Here is a 5,362-nt window from a genome sequence, read left to right on the forward strand (position 1 = left end):
TATTTACTGGTCAACTGTCCAGTGGCCCCCTTAGTTTTTAAAAAAATTATGGGACATTTTAATATTTTATTGGACAATGTCCAGTGTCCTGTGCTTATTTCCGGCCCTGGTCGTTAGTCTTTCATTATAAGAGGCTTTAGTGTTGGAAATACAACAAATTTAAGCACTTCAAATCTGGAAACTTCGATTCGTATTAAAATGGAACATGTTTCCATTAAAGGTTCCAAGTTTAATTAATTTCTTGTACAACAAATAAACAGTATATAAAACCTAGAACCATTTCAGTGCAGCTCTGACATTATGTAGAAATATTAAGTCTAATCTAAGCTTATAATAATAATCTAAGCTTTTGTCTATGAAGTGTTCATTGACCAGTTTTATAATTAAAACCGTTGGGCTCTACTGGTCAAATGACCTGTTTAAAAATGTTCCTTATTTCTCACCATCAAAACAAATGAATCGTCTGCTAGCCTATGCAAGCGTTCCCGTGGAACTACTTTTTCGAGAGGTATGGATACAACTCTACAAGCTGGTACAAGTGATTCGCCGCTGCATTACGGTGGCGTTGCGCTTAGGCGGGCCCGTTTAATAGCGTTTTCCTTTGTGTCCTCGCGGAGCGCTCCCAAGGAGCAATAAAAATGGTAGTAGTAGTTTCCAGCTTCGTTAAAGACTGTTTTTAAAGAATAGGATCTCCTAGTTTTATCCCTCCATGGGAGCGCTCCGCGAGGACACAAAGGAAAACGCTATATGAGAGCGAGAGAACTAACACGTTTGATACGAGCGCTGGAGTTCTTGACTTTCTGTAATCTATTCACTTTTGCTAGTACAAAGTGCGTATTCCATTGGTAGGGTGGAAAATGCCCCTTAAGAACCGATAAATGCAAGTTTGCCATGTAAAACCATTGGTGTTACGATCACGTGATTGTGACGACACAATAAATGTTGTAGTATGCATATTCCATTGGAAAAATGTCACATTCCCATCGCCCTAATTGCCGGAACAAAAGCGTGAAAGCTGAATTTCCCTTCCGAAAAGTAGTTCAGTTCAGTTCTTAGAGCTTGCGCAGTGTCATTCTTTGATCATTTTTGATGCACTTTACCACGCCCACTTTGCTTTTCGACCTTTGGGATCTTTGCGGTCCTTGCGGATATCCAACTGGGCCTTGGCTTTACCAACGCCATCTACATTATTTCTAGGGACATGAATATGCCTGATAATTACACTATCGCTCCGCTTTGATTACACCACTACTTAGCACGCCGACATTCGAGCAGACGATAATTATGAGACGATAGCCCATGAAATCGTATTCCAATGGACTTTATAAGCGCCATGTTTCGAATTATTATTGCCGTGTTGGCAAGTCAGTAGTGCTGGCATGGCGCTGGGAGTTCAAGGCTAATTTTACCAATGGAGTATGCACCGCGTCTCATCACTACTGAGCTTAAACTATTGGAATACGCAAAGGTTTTTCGAGCGCCTCCGGCAGTAAAAAATCTGCCCAAAGGAAAACGCCATGATAAAACCGTTAACGACTTCATCGGACGCTCGACGAGACAACCGCTAAATTCACCACAGAGAGACGACATTTCCCGCAAAAAATGCCCACACACAAATAAGGCGGGAAATTAAAAAAATCCCGCCAATTTGAGAAAGAAAATTAATTACACCGAGAGCGGCAGCAAATGGACTTTGAAGTTTATCTTCAAGATATTCTTTATTCTTTAAGTGCACTAAACGCCAACTGACATTGTTGTGCAATTTAGCGTTACTAGTCATTGAAGAAAAAAGGAGGTTTACTTGGGTGGTGACGGAAGGGGTGTTTGGGGTCAAGTCACCACTTGGAGGGACAGACGGCACTGCCACCATGTGTCGTATTCCCTCCAAACTTTGTCGCTCAGAAGTTTGGCTTACAGGAGCGCAGAACACTTCCGACAAATTCGAGATAAATAAGTACAAGTGGCTTTGTGGCGTCACACGAGCGCCCAGGGTTAAAGTTCACTACAGAGAGATAGCGCCCTGATTTTTTAGAATGGTTGAAAAATAATTGGGTGGGATTAAAATCAGTCTTTGGAAATCCCCCGTTGTTATTTGGAATAGGGGGGAGGAATTAGGTGAAAGAATAATAATGCCAAATATTGGTTCTTTTGTTCAAGGTTACCAAAGGTCAGGTAAAAATCCCGTAAAGGGTGCAATACTTCACGTGCTGCAAGAAAAAGCGTGAAAATAAATGTCAGAAACGATTCAAATTGATACAAATTTATTAATGAAACATTTTGCGTAATTAATTTTAGTTTGTTAATACTGATTTCAAGTAAAGCAAAAAATAGTACAAAAGTAAATATGAACTAGATATAGACGCGTACAGTTTCAATTGTGTGTAAATAGTTTAAAGTAAACCCTAAAAGAAAATTTTCACCCAACAGTTTCACGTAAACCATATTTGAAAGCAAGAATTTAATCAAAGTAGAATTTAATTTCAATTAACCTTGACTATGTTAAGATTAACTATTTTTTATATAATAAAATTAATATCAATAAATTTAAATTTATATATTTGTGATTGTATCATTAGTTAACAAGGTTAATTTAAAAAGATAGTATAGCGTTATGAAAAAATCATTAAATTTTGTATTGAAATATTTAAAGCCCATATTATAATAAAATAAAGCATTGTATACAAAGATAGTACCAATTAAAAACCAAAATTAACATTCGTATTCTATTTTTTAATTTTAGAATTTAATACCAAAAAGAACAGTACTTAATCAAAAAATTAAGTCGATATTCGTGTTTTAAACATTCAAAATATCTAGAAACAATTGAGAACTTTCGTCGGAAAATTTGTTTTAAAAAAACCAAAAAAAAATAAGTATTTCTTTCAAGTGAAATATTTTTTTCAAAAAGTACGATCTTAACTTAACCTAATCTAAACCTAACCCAAGACGCACGCGCTTTCATTCTTAAATTATTAATGAAGACATAAGATTTCTAAAGGGCACCCTACACGCTCAATAATTTGCGCAAAAAACGTGGGTCCCGTTATTTAAGTTACAAAGTATAAATAGAGCGTTATCCAGACTAATATTTGTGCAAAGTTCTAAAGCGGCCTTTACACGCTCAATGTTTTGCACAAATAAAGTGGGGGACATTAATAAAATTCATCATCTTATAAATTATTCCCAAGACTTTTAACTAATTGCGCAAATAAAAATGTGTCATGATATTGAAAGCTCAATATGTAGAACAAAAATTTTAAATTTTATTGGACAAATATATTGATCATATTGCACACGATTTATTCAATTATATTGAATATATTTTATCACAATAAAAACGTTAATATTTAGTCCATGGACCGTGTACAATTTTATTGACCAAACATAACGTATAAATCGTTAAATACACAGACTTTAGTTTTATTCGAATGCGAAATATTGTTCGTATTTTGAATAACATTTTGAGCAATAAAAACTCACTCAATATATAAGTTCAGTTTTTTGCGCAAATATTGTCCAAAATTTACCGCAAATGATTATCCACTTCCTGATACATATTGTAGCATTATATTTGAACTTTGCACAAATATTAGTCTCGATAACGTTTCATTTATACTTTGTAACTTTAATAACGGGCCCCACGTTTTTTGCGCAAATTATTGAGCGTGTAGGGTGCCCTAAATATAATGCTACAATATATTTTAGGAAATTGAAAATACTTTTGCGGTAAGTTTTGGACAATATTTGAGTAAAAAAACTGAATATGTATATTTAGTGAGTTTTTAATGCTCAAAATGTTCTTCAAAATACGAAAAATATTTCACATTCGAATAAAACTAAAGTCTGTGTATTTAAAGATTTATATGTTATGTTTGGTCAATAAAATTGTACGCGGTCCATGGATTCAACATCAACTTTTTTATTGTGGTAAAATATATTCAATATAATTGAATAAATCGTGCGCAATATGATCAATATATTGGTCCAATAAAATTTAAAATTTTTATTCTACATATTGAGCTTTCAATATCATGATAGATTTTATTTGCACAATTAGTGAAAAGTCTTGGGAATAATTTATAAGATGATGAATTTTATAAATGTCCCCCGCTTTATTTGTGCAAAACATTGAGCGTGTCATAGCCGACTTGTATTAATACAAGTCGGCTATGAGCGTGTAAAGGCCGCTTAAACGACTTAGTTCAAAAGGTTTTGTTAATTTCTTTTTACTAACCATAAACTTTTCAGTCAAACAAATTGCATTGCTTCTGACTAATTTAATTTGAAGGTGCTGAACACGAATATCAACTTAATTTTTAATTTAATTAAGTGCCCGGTAAAGTGCACTTATACTCTTTCGCGTAAGACCGAACCGCCATTTTAATTTCGGGTTATTATTTTAAAATCGAATTATAATAAAAAAATCGTTTTCATGAAAATCAAAAATACACGAGTGGCTAAAAGTGCGCCTCTTCTTAGTTAAAGGGATAGAACCAAGTTTTTTCATCTAGTATAAACTGCATTTGGTTACATATAAAAAAGTATGCCTAAAATTATGTGGTGTACGTAAAAAGTCTGAAAAAAGATTTTAATTACGGAAAAAGAACGTTATAAGTTTAAAAATTTAAATTATACATGGGCACCCGCCAACTTGTTTATCCCCGTTGTTTCGTCACAACGGGATGCGATCCTATTGGTAGGGAAAAAACTGGAATGCTTCCACCGATTTTAGCTTCTGCAGTAGGATTTTTTGTTACTTTTTGTACTGGGGAAGCAGCGAATATTTGAGAAGACGTTTGTAAACATAATTCTCAATTTTCATATTTATTTTCCTTTGTTATCGTAACTCTTGGTTACGTTGTAGAGTAAGGATGATAGCGATTTGTCAAAATTGTCACAGGTAATGTCCAAAACACCACATTTTTACTCTATTTTCGCAAAGGCTTAGCTTCCATATATAATAATGGTATGGCTTTATTTTAGCCTAATGGCTCTAATCTAAGCTTCAACACATTTTTATTTGTAAATTAACCTTGTAAAACTACTACTTTGAACACCAAAATTACAATGAAACTATTTACCTTCCTTTATAACTTTCAAAGCATCCGTATCGAAATGAAAAATATTAATGTGGCGAAATCCGCGAAAAGGCAGAATAGTATGAAAACTACTTTTAGGAGTAAATCTACCATATTTCCGTGTGAGAGAAGGGTAGCGGGGGTAATGTAGGTGTTTCAAAAATAGTTAAGTTATTAAAACTATCAATATATATATATATTTTTGAAAACGTAATTTTAGGTTCTATCTGATTTAAAAAAATGAAAGCTTTTCATTAGTGGTCAAAAGATTGATTCTATCCCTT

This window comes from Phalangium opilio, unplaced genomic scaffold (genome assembly GCF_054372755.1).
Source record: "Phalangium opilio isolate 3A_F unplaced genomic scaffold, DU_Popi_V2 ptg000217l_1, whole genome shotgun sequence".
NCBI lineage: Eukaryota > Metazoa > Arthropoda > Arachnida > Opiliones > Phalangiidae > Phalangium > Phalangium opilio.